Source organism: Propithecus coquereli, unplaced genomic scaffold, assembly GCF_000956105.1.
Source record: "Propithecus coquereli isolate 6110/MARCELLA unplaced genomic scaffold, Pcoq_1.0 Scaffold104, whole genome shotgun sequence".
In the NCBI taxonomy this organism is placed as follows: domain Eukaryota; kingdom Metazoa; phylum Chordata; class Mammalia; order Primates; family Indriidae; genus Propithecus; species Propithecus coquereli.
In genome coordinates this window covers 48,216-60,925 of record NW_012134303.1, presented here as the reverse complement: position 1 = coordinate 60,925, position 12,710 = coordinate 48,216, and the positions used below count along the sequence as shown (strand labels likewise).

Genomic DNA, 12,710 nt, shown 5'->3' with positions numbered 1-12,710 from the left:
TTCAAATTTTAGTTTCACATGAGCATATATACTCTTCTCGGGGGCAGAGGCTCTGGGGCCGCGGCAGCCCCCTCCCGGCCCTGAGAGCAAGGAGAACGCCGCTCCCGCCGCCCTCATCTATTCTCACAACTGGACCCCTCGAGCAGTGGCGTCCGGGCGGAGCCCTCGCCCGCCTGGTCAGGGGGTGCACGTCGGAGGAGGCAGAAGCCATGGATCCCGGACAGCAGCCGCCGCCTCAGCCAAGGGGAGCCGCCCGCGCAGACCCCCAGGGGCAGGGCCCGCCATCTAGCCCGGGCAGCCGGCACCTCCGGCGTCCCAGACGGCGCCACAAGGCACCCCGCGCCGGGCACCAGATCGTGCACGTCCGGGGGAACTCCGAGACCGACCTGGAGGCTCTCTTCAATGCCGTCTGAACCCCAAGACGGCCAACGTGCCCCAGACCGTGCCCATGAGGCTCCGGAAGCTGCCTGACTCTTTCTTCAAGCCGCCAGAGTCCAAAATCCCACTCCCGACAGGCCATTACTGATGCAGGCACTGCAGGAGCCTTGACTCCACAGCATGTTTGAGCTCATTCCTCTCCAGCTTTCTTGCAGTTGGGAGCTGTTTCTCCTGGGACACTGACCCCTACCCCCACCCCGGAGTAGTCTCTGGCCCAGAAGCCACGCCTATAGCTCAACAACTTTAACAGTCTTCTTTTGAGATACCTGATGATGTACCTTTGCCAGCAGGCTGGGAGATGGCAAAGACATCTTCTGGTCAGAGATACTTCTTAAATCACATCGATCAGACAACAACATGGCAGGACCCTAGGAAGGCCATGCTCTCTCAGATGAATGTTACAGCCCCCACCAGTCCACCAGTACAGCAGAATGTGATGAACTCATCCTCAGGTCCTCTTCCTGATGAATGGGAACAAGCCATGACTCAGGATGGAGAAATTTACTATATAAACCATAAGAACAAGACCACCTCTTGGGTAGACCCAAGGCTTGACCCTCTTTTTGCCATGAACCAGAGAATCGGTCAGAATGCTCCAGTGAAACACCCACCACCCCTGGCTCCCCAGAGCTGGCAGGAAGGTGTCATGGGTGGTAGACAACTCCAACCAGCGGCAACAGATCAGGCTGCAACAACTGCAGATGGAGAAAGAGAGACTGTGACTGAAACAGCAAGAACTGCTTCAGCAGGAAATGTGGAATATCAAATTCTCCAGTATAGCAAATTCTCCAAAATGTCAGGAATTAGCTCTCTGTAGCCAGTTGCCAGCACTGGAGTAGGATGTTGGGACTCAAAGTCCAGTATCTTCTCCCGGGATGTCTCAGGAATTGAGAACAATGATGACCAATAGCTCAGATCCTTTTCTTAACAGTGGCACCTATCACTCTCAAGATGAGAGTACAGACAATGGACTAAGCATGAGCAGCTACAGTGTCCCTTGAATCCCAGATGACTTTCTGAACAGTGTTGATGAAATGGATACAGGTGATACTATTAACCACAGCATCCTGCCCTCACAGCAGAACCGTTTCCCAGACTACCCTGAAGCCATTCCTGGGACAAATGTGGACCTTGAAACATTGGAGGGAGATGGAATGAACATAGAAGGGAGGAGTTGATGCTAAGTCTGCAGGAAGCTTTGAGTTCTGACATCTTTAATAACATGGAGTCTGTTTTGTCTGCCACCAAGCTCGATAAAGTAAGCTTTCTTACATGGTTATAGAGCCCTTAGGTAGACTGAATTCTAAATCTGTGAAGGATCTAAGGGGGTAAGACATATATACCTGAAATTTCCAAATAAGCCAGTTGCAGTTTCTGGCTAATACAGAAAAAGATGAACAAATGTCCAGCAAGATTCTTTCATCCATTATTTTGCTCTTCCTTGTCCATTGCTTCTGTTAATATATTGCTGACCTCTTTCACAGTTGGCTCTAAAGAATCAAAAAAAAAAAAAACAACTTTTATTTCTTTTGCTATTATAACTACTGTTCATTTTGGGGGCTGGGGGGAGTGAGTCTGTTTGGATGATGGATGCCATTCCTTTTGCCCAGTTAGATGTTCACCAATCATTTTAACTCAATACTCAGACTTGGAAGTCAAATGCTTCATGTCACAGCATTTAGTTTGTTCAAGCAATTGTTTCTTCAGCTGCCTTTGGCCGGTGGAAAAACATGACTTACTGGTCTGACAAGCCAAAAATGTTGTATCTGATATTAAGAACTTAATGCTGATTCGAAGAGATAGCCGAAACCAAGGCTGAAGACTGTTTAACTTTCAGTGTTTTCTTTTCCTTCTAGTGTTATCATTAGTCACATAGTGACTTTGATTTTATTTTAGGAGCTTATAAAGCATGAGACAATTTCCATAGAAATATATTAATTATTGCCACATACTCCAGTATAGGTTTTGGTGGATATTTTGGTGGGTGTTTTGTTGTTGTTGTTGTTGATGATTGATTGGTTCTGTCAGAACTTAGGCAAATTACCATATTAGTGAATCTGTTATAGTTGTAGCTTGGGACCATTGTTGGAGCTTTTGGTAAAACCTACATTTCCTGTTTTTTTTTTTACCATCTTATTTAAATCTTAATTATCTCTTCTCTCTCTTATATACATACACACACACAATGTTTATAATAGTGTTATAGTGGAATGTATCTTATTTTTAAGGTTTCCCTACTTTCCAATTTATTTTTAAAATGGTAGCTTTGAATGTATGCATTTAGAATACATGACTAGTAGTTTATATTTCACAGGTAGTTTAAATCTGGTTGGGGCAGTCTGTGGATGTTTAAAGTAGTTTAGTGTTCTAGAAAGGGCTATTACTACACATAGTGCTCTATGCCCTCTGGGCATACAATACACATTATCTGATGAATTGGGAAGGAGCAAACAAGAAATGGCTTTATTTTCCTCCTTGGACTCCCATGGACCAATTTTGAGTCTTGATGGGAAATCACTGAGTAGGTTCATAACTTACATGACAGAAGTAAGCTTTATAGAGGTTTACCTTTCTTTAGCTTTGAGAGTTTACCTTCACCTTAGTTTTGGAAGTAAATTATAGTACTTTAGTTCTCATTTGTAATGAGCACATTAAATACTAGATTGAAATATTGCCTACAATATTCTTCTTACTTATAAGACTTGCTCCTACTTCTGTATGCTGAAAATTGACCTGGGACAGTCAATTTACATTTATAGTATACTATAAGGTCATGAGTTAGCCGGTAAAGTGATAAGATTGATAAATGTATATTGGTAATTGAATTTAGCAAAGAAATAGAGATAATCATGATTATACCTTTATTTTTACAGGAAGAAATATAACTAGAGTATGTGTCTCCAGTAGTAATAGTGGTTTCCAAAGAGTATTTTTTAAAGAAACAAAATGAGCATGAATTAACTCTTCAGTATAAGCTATGAAGTAATAGTTGGTTGTGAATTAAAAGTGTGGCACAAGTTAAGCACCTCTATGATTAAGGGTCTTTCAATGTTTTTAGAATAATCCCATATTTTCAAGGGTTTATAACAGATATAAAATCTTCCTTCCTGGCTAAAGCTGCTATGAAAAGCCACAGCTTAGGAAGATAGATTTTTTTTGTTACAAAATCTAAGTATTTTGGCCCTTCAATTCGGAGGAGTGCAAAAGTTGGAAGTAAGAAGTTTTATTTTAAGTACGTTCAGTGCTAAAAAAAAAATGCAGTCTCTGTGTTGTATATAATAATTCATAGGTCAATCATTCGTAATAATTAACTCCAAGGCTTTTGCTAAGAAAACAACAGAAAGATTAAATCTTGAATTAAGTCTGGGGGAAATGGCCTCTGTGCAGATACATTGAGTTTTAGAGTGATAATAAAATTCTGCCTGGAATGCAAAATGGAGTATATGGATGATATCATGATGTTGGTTGTTTTTTTAAATGTGCAGAAGATCGAAGCTATTTGGAAGTAGTGCCTGTAATTTTCCAATAAGCCACAAATTAAGAATGCATCTTATGTATCAGCAGAGTAGCGTTAGTTTAGGGGGAGGGTGGGAAGATGTGGGGAGGGATTGTGAAGATTTAGTGAGACCTTGTTAGAGAACTTTATAAACTGTTTCTTTTCAATAAAGACTTGTTTTGCATCTTGCTGTCATTGCTGGCAGTTGTTCCTAAAATTTCAATCTCTTAAGTACACCCACAAAACAAGAAAATGGAGATCTTTTTTTCCCCTTGACTTTAATTTGCCCAGTTATACCTCAGTGTTGTAGCAGCACTGTGGTGCCTGACACAGTGCTTTGACCTTATACCCTCTGTACTGACTGAAGGAGACCTAAGGGTCCTTTCTCTCCTTCAGTTTGAATCACAGCCTTGATGTGATCTTTGTTGTTTTATGTCCTTGTTCCTAATGTAAAAGTGTTTAATTGTTTCTTGGTTGTATTGGGTAGCATTGGGATAAGATTTTAACGCAGTATTCTTGAATTGCTTTTACAATAAACCTATTTTATAATCTTTAAAAAAACAAAATTTGGATCACAATATATACACTATTCTTCATTTTGCTTTTTCATTTATATATCTCATTGCTTTTTGTACTTTAATCTTTATATGGTTGATTGTGATGTATAGTTTTCCTCTGAATTATTTCACTGTAGACTTTGAACAATACTTTATTAGGTAATCAGATGTATTTTATACCAAGTGTTTGCTTACAAAATATGCTCCAAATATTTTTTCAATAATTCAAAATTTTTATATGTAACTTTTTTTGTGTGGATGGACCATGTGTTTTTAGACCTTTCCTTTATTTATCCAAATAAATTTATACCATAATTAAAACTTTTCCAGAGTGACACAACTAGTCTTTTTTTTATCTTTTTTTTGTTTGTTTTATTATTTTATTTTATTTTAGTGTTTTTTTTAAATACACCATTTATTTTTTTTCTTTTTTATTTCAGCATATTATGGGGGTACAAATGTTTAGGTTATGTATATTGCCTTTGCCCCACTCGAGTCAGAGCTTCAAGCGTGTTCATCCCCCAGATGGTGCGTGTCGCATTCATTATGTAGACACATCTAGTTTTAAATTCCCCTGGTGTCTATGTCATGCCCACAAAATACACAAACAACCCACTCATTTGATGGTTAAGATGATGATGGATATGAAACCCTTCCTCCTAGGTCTAGAGGCTTGAATATAGAGCCACAAGGATTGGTGGTGTGTGGAGCTCAGGCAGAAGCACAGGAAAGGTAGTAAAATTCAACGAAATTCAAGCAGAAGGGGATGGGTGAATTCACTCCTAACGAGTACAATGCACAGTATGTGGGTGATGGACACACTTTTATTTTTGACTCAAACTGTACAAAAGCAATTCATGTAAGTAACCAAACAGTTGTAACCCTGTAATATTCTTACATTTTAAAAAAAATTGACAAAAGGAACAAAAAACATTTACAGAATTACGTTAAGCCAGAGGCACGTTACATGGTATCTCTTTTAAGTCAGACAAGCATTCAGTTATTAACTCCATTATTCACGAATGCAGAATTAGGGCTAAAGCTTTTTTTATTGTGTTCTAAAGCCTTCAGGGATTTAAATACTGGAATCCCCAGTGGTTGAGTTGTTGATATGACACTATTATTCAGGGTTTTTTTGGTCATGAGTTGTATTATTTTTAAATTAAAAAAGTGAATAAATTAAAACAATTTTGTACTGCCAAAAGAAAAAATATTAAAAGTGTGAAAATCTGTGAGTGAATATTTATAAACAATATCATAGACTCTGTGTTAATGTGCTTGACTACAAAGGACTTTTGCTAATCAGAGAAGACAAAGATATTAAGTAATTCACCTAAAAAGCAACATGGTTCTACAATAAACCTTTGAACACATGCTGAACCACATTAACTAAAGAAATGAAAAGCTGATGTCATAATAAGTAAAAAAAACAATTTGAAGAAAATGATTTATGTGACTGCAAATTTTAAAAAGAACATACAAACATATAACATACTTAAAAATACTTTAAGGTAGTTCTATGATTTGAATATGTCCCCCAAAGTTCATGTGTTGGAAAATTAATTGCTATTGTAGCAGTGTTGAGAGGTGGGACATGACATTTCAGGGGTGATTAGGTCATGAGGGCTCTGCTTTCATGAATGGATTAATGCCATTATCATGAGAATGGGTTAGTTATCACATGAATGTATTCCTGATAAAATGATAAGTTTGATATTCCATTTTCTCTCTGCATCACACACTTACTGAACATGTGACACCTTCTGCCATGGGATGACCCTCACCAGATGCTGGTGCCATGCTTTTGGACTTCCCAGCATCCAGAACTATGAGTCAAGTAAACTTCTGTTCTTTATAAATTACCCAGTTTGTGTATTCTGTTATAGCAGTAGAAAACAGAGTAAGACTGGTAGGTAAACATATTACCAAAAGAGAAACACATCTGGAAAATATACACCAATCTTTTTACATTGGAAATCTGTGGGTCACGATGATGGAATCACATAGATAGAAGATGCAGAATGATTTTATTTTCAAATATATATTTTTAGTGTTTAATATTTTGTAATTAGGAAAATTGTTGAAACACTTGAAAATATGTAATAACAAATTAACAAAAAATCACATTTTTTATTTTAAAAATGTTCACACTATGCTGTTTTATTTTTTTAAAAAAAGATTATAACTCTTGACTTGAGAGTTTATGTGTAGGTGTGTGTGTTTCTATCTTACACTTCCATCACCAGAAATGTTCACAACTCTCATGTGCAGATTTCTCTTCTGGTCTTTTATGAGTTGGATGTCCTCCCTCAAGGCATAGAGATCCAAAAAAGGGATTGCTATTAAGGGATGGAACATTCCAGAAATTTCGGGGTCTTGCACTGGATATCAGGCCCTCTTCTCACTTCAGATCCCTTGAAAAGTCAGCTGTTGTGAAACTTTTCGGGGTTACAATTCTGACTCTTGACAGAGATCATCTATCCATATGTACTATTATATATATATATATTTTTTAAGAAAAGGCATGATTTTTTTCTACTGTCATTCTAGTGGCCACTAAACTGTCTCTTATTCTCTTTATACTTTCCATGTCTGTTCCTAATATGCCCTCTCTGGGAATGGCTAAAGATTTTTTCTGTAATACAGCTATTTTCACATCTTTCTGTAACTTTGTCCTTACTTAAGCATATTTAATAAACAATAGTTTATTAAAACTATGCATGGTGGAATCATGCTCATTCAGTATAGCTCAGTTCCAGTGTCTGCGCCGTCATGTAGCATCTGAATCACCCCTGACAAGCTTCTACACCTCACGAATCTTCATAACCTCAGAGAAATCAAGGAGCTGGTGACTCTGCATATCAGAGTCCTTTTATGAGGAATACATGAAGGAAGAAAGTATAATGCAGCAGGAACAGAGCCTGGCATGCAGCAAGCCCTCAGAAATCAATCCCCTATGTGTATAGCTACAGGTACCTGGGTCTCTAGTTGGCCCATTCTGCAGGGGTGACTCAGTCAGAAATAGCTCCCTGGGTAGTAGGCCAGTAGCAAACTCAGGGGGCAGTAATAACAGGAAGTTAAGTGTCTTCTGGCTCCCAGAGCTCTCCTTATTTTGCCCTTTGTGAAGGAACTTTTGAAAACACCATCTTGCTCACATGACCTTGACCAAACGATTTGGGGCCTGCTTTTGCCTTGCTTGACAGTTCCCCTCAAGTTTCCCAGCTCTAGATGTCACAGACTCTCCTCACAAACATCCTGTGAAGACAGTGATGACAGGTCACTGCCCACATGCCACGCCATGGGCGAATTGGCTAGTGCTAGTCTTTGGCCTCAGAATCCCACAGAGCATGAAGAATTCTGGGCCCCCTCTCCCAATCCAGCTCACAGAGCCACTAAAAGACTCACCTTTAGATGTGGGTGGGGGTGGTGAGGGCATAGGCTGTTTCCATTGTCCTGAGGAAAGGGCCAAGTAAGCCCTGAGACACCTGTCTTAGTCCATTTTGTGCTGCTATAAGAGAATACCCAAGACTAAGTAATTCACAAAGAACAGAGATTAATTTCTTACATTTCTGCAGGCTGGGAAGTCCAAGGTCAAGGAGCCTGCATCTCATAAATTCCTTCTTGCTGCATCATCCCATGGCAGAAAATGAAAAGGCAAGGGAGTATGAGTGAGAGACAACAAGAGATTGACCTGACAGCCTCAAACTCTTTTATAATTGACATTAATCCATTCATGAGGGTGGATCCCTCAAGATCTAAATACCTCCCATTAGGCCCCACCTCCCAATACTGTTGCATTGGGGATAAAGTTTTCAACATGTGCTTTTGGGGGAACACATTAAAACCATTGCCTTCTGCTCTGGTGCCCCAAATTCATGTCTCTCACACATGCAAAATTCATTCATTCCATACCAATAACTCCAAAGTTTTAACTCATTCCAGTGTCAACTATAAAGTCAAAATTCCAGAGTGTAATCTAAATCATATATGGGTAAGACTCAAGGTAGGCTTCATCCTGAGGCAAATTTGCTCTAGTTGTGAGCCTGTGAAATCAAAACAAGTTATCTACTTCTAAAATACAATGATGGGATGGTCATAGGATAGACATTCCCATTTCAAAAGGTAGAAATAGGCAAGAAAAAAAGGCGTAACTGGTCCTAAGTAAGTCTAAAACTCAGCAGGGCAAACAACATGAAAATTTGAGGCTTGAGAATAATCTTCCTTGACTCCATGTTCTGCCTTCTGGGCACACTGGGGCAGGGATTGAGGCCCCAAAGCCTCAGGCAGCCATGCCCCAATGGCTTTGCTGGGCTCTGTCTGCCCAGTAGGTTGGAGTCTTGGTCCACAAGCTCTTCTGGGCTGGCATTGCATGCTGGTAGCTGTACAGGTCTAGAATCTCAATGGCAGTCCTGTTCCCATGGCTCCACTAGACATTACTCCAGTGAGGACTCTCTGTGATAGACTCATTCCCACGGTTCAACTACGTATTGCCTTGGTAGGGACCCTCTGTGGCAGCTCTGCCACCATGGCAGATCTCTGCATGGGTTCCCGGGCTGTCTGTGATACCCTTTGAAATCTAGGTGGGGGTCGCCATGGCCCCACAGCTTGTGAACTCTGTGTGCACGCAGAATTAGCACCATTTGAATGTCGCCAAGGCCAACTGCTTGCAGCTTCCAGAGAGGCAGCCTGATCAGCTCCTGGGTCCACTTGAGCCATAGTTGGGGAAGCTGAGGAGTGCTGTGTCAGGATGGAGGGAGCAGAAACTTAAAGCAGAAATGAATGCTGAGGCCTCTCTGGAAACCTTGCCCTCAGATTCTGCTCTGGGCCTGTGATGGAAGGGGCAGCCTCAAAAATCTCTGAAATGCTCTTGAGGTCTTCTCCAATTGTCATGATGAAAAGCACCTGGTTCCATTCTATCTATGGTAATCTTTAAATTTTTTTATTTCAATAGATTCAAGGGGTACAAGTGCAATTTTATTACATGGATATACTATATAGTAGTGAAATCAGGGCTTTTAAGTGTACCCATCACATGGTAATCTCCTTAGCAAAGGGTGACTTGACCATGCCCTTAGTTTGTTCTCCTAAACATGTCTTTTCATTCATTACATGGTTAAGCTAAAATTTTTCAAAATATCTACTTTCTTACATTCACAGGTTTTTTGTTTTTTTTTTTTTTTTTGAGACAGAGTCTTGCTCTGTTGCCAGGAGTAGAGTGCCGTGGTGTCAGCCTAGCTCATAGCAACCTGAAACTCCTGGACTCAAGCAATCCTACTGCCTCAGCCTCCCAAGTAGCTGAGACTACAGACATGTGCCACCATACCCGGCTAATTTTTTCTATATAGATTTTTAGTTGTCCAGATAATTTCTTTCTATTTTTAGTAGAGACAGAGTCTCGCTCTTGCTCAGGCTGGTCTCGAACTCCTGACCTTGAGCGATCCACCCGCCTCGGCCTTCCAGAGTGCTAGGATTACAGGTGTGAGCCAACGCGCCCGGCCCCATAGGGGTTTTGAAAGCTCCAACACGTTCCTCATGATCTAAAAGACCACAGACATGTACAGGGCTGTTTGCATTCGTTGACCTGTGCACATGCTCATCAAATACCTGACAAGGTCCTGAGCTCTCGCCTCAGGTTGAACTTCAGGCTCTGCCCAAGCGTCAGTGAAGGCTAAGGCAGAGTTGTCAACTGCCTGGCTAAGTGTTGAAGGTGTATCCCAACATGTGTATGGACTCCCTGGGCAAATAATTGGAGACGTATGGGTTCCAGGAGTGTAGGGAGATGTCTGTCTGGTCATTAGGCAAACTGTAATCTAATCAAGAAGAGCCTTAAGTGGGTACACATGACAGAGGAGACTTTAGAGAATTAGATCAGAAAAGTCAATAAACACACAACAACAACAAATAGCAACAGCAGCAAACCCTGGGGAGGGCTGATAAATGGATTTCCAAAATTGTCAGAATAGATCATTCAAAATGTTCCATTCTCCAAAAATTTATGAGATGTGAATAATCTGGAAAGTATGGATCCTAACACGTGAACAATAGCAACCAGACTTTGGACTTGTTGGACAAAGATTTTAAACCAGTTATTTTAGATACATTCAAACAAAGAAAGGAAATCATGACTAAAGAATGGTAATGATTCATGCCGCAACAAAATTAGCAAAACACCAAGGAGCTAGAAATTATTTAAAAAGAACCAAATCAAAATTCTAAGAAGAGTTTCAAAGTAACAGAAATGAAATAATTAGTAGATGGGCTCAAAATATTATTTGCAAAAGCCGAGGGAAGAAGCAGCAGACTTGAAGATAATCACTTCAGATTATCCAGTCAGAGGAACAGAAAGAAATGAGCATTGTAGAGGCGAAGGGCATGCCTCTAACCCTCGATAGTGTGACGCAAAGACATAAAATGTAACCATAATGTTGGTACCCTCATAATACCCTGAAATAAAGAAAAAAAAAAGAAAAACAAAAAGAAATTCAAAGGCATGAGTTACTCCATAAAGCATACCAAATTATGCATAATGACAACCCCAGAAGATAAAGGGAGAGGTGCAGAAAGAATACATGAAGAAATAATGGCTAAAAATTTCCCCAGTAGGATGAAAAATATTAATCTATGCATGTGAGAGGTTCAAGGTACTCCAAGTAGAATCAAACACATTTAGACAGGTTATGATAAAACCGTTGAAAACCAAAGAGAAAAAGAGACTCTTGAAAGAAGCAAGACAGAAGAGAGGTGACTTATTACATAAAACCAATGCTCCGTAAGATCAACAGCTTATATCTTATAAGAAACATGCAGTGCCAGAGCCATCAGATGATATATTCAAAGTCCTAACAGAAAAAAAAAAAACTTTCAGTCAGGAATCCCATATGTGACAAAACCATCTTTTGAAAATGAAGGAGAAATTAATACATTTTGAGATTTAAAAATTACTGAGATAATTAGACACTAACAGAACCTCCTCACAAGGAATACTAAAGGGAGACCTTCAGGCTGAAGCTAAAAGACACCAGACAGTAACTTGATTCCATGTGAAGAAATAAAATCACTGGTAAAGGTGACCATAGAGAGACTCACTTTACACCTCTACATACAAAGAAACTGAATGGGAAGTCATCCAAAAAGATAATCTATGTGTATAGTAACCAAAAGTGAGCAGGGGTGACTCTGCTTATATCAGAAAAAATAGACTTTGAGGCAAAAACTGTTACAAGAGACAAAGAAGGAATAATATATTGATAAAAGGATCAATTCATCAAGAAGATGTACGAATCATACACATATGCTCTAAACATCAGAGCTCTAAAATACACAAAGCAAACATTGACAGAACTAAAGGTGAAAACAGACAGTCTTAACCATCATAGTTGGAGACTTCAGTACTCCATGAGCAGAGAGAAGATCAATAAGGAAATGCAGGACTTCAACAACATGGTAAACTAATTTGACCTAAGACGTATATGCAGATCACTCCAACCTACAACAGCAGAAACTTTCTCAAGTGCCCCTGGAACATTCTCCAGCCATGGGTATACGTTAGGGCATAAAGAAAAGTCTAAATGAGTTTTAAAACATTCTTTTCTGACGACAATGGAACAAAACTAGAAATTGATAACAGAACAAAAACTAAAAAACTCACAAATATATGGATATGAAACAACACACTCATAATCAAGCAGTGGGTCAAAGAAATCACCAGGTAGATTAGAAATTATTTTTACACAGATGTGAAGTGAAAACACCGTATCAAAACATATGGAATGCAGCCAAAGCAGTCCTAAGAGGAAAATTTATGGCTGTACACACCCACATTAATCAGGAAGAAAGATCACAAATCAATAACCCAACTTTACACCTTAAAGAACTATGAAAAGAAGTACAAACTTAACACACAGCTGTCAGAAGTAAGTAAATAGAGATTAGAGTGGAGATAGATAAAATAGAAAATAACAAAGGCATATCAAAGACACAAAAGTCGGTACTTGGAAAACATTAACAAAAACTGACAAACATTTAGCTCGGTTGACTAGGACAAAAGAGAGAAGACTTAAATTAGTAAAATCTGAAATGAAAGTGGAGATATCATTCTGATTTTAGAAAAATAAGAGAAGGATGACAAGGGAACAGTATGAACAACTGTATGCCAAAAAATGGGAAAACCTAGATGTCATTGTCAAATTCTTAGAAACACTCAACCTTCCAAGACTCAA

General features: G+C 39.4%; 1 pseudogene; it reads left to right on the top strand.

Moving 5' to 3' along the window:
* Positions 1 to 209: 209 nt before the first annotated feature.
* Positions 210 to 1,720, top strand: LOC105810473 (annotated as a pseudogene).
* Positions 1,721 to 12,710: the final 10,990 nt, after the last annotated feature.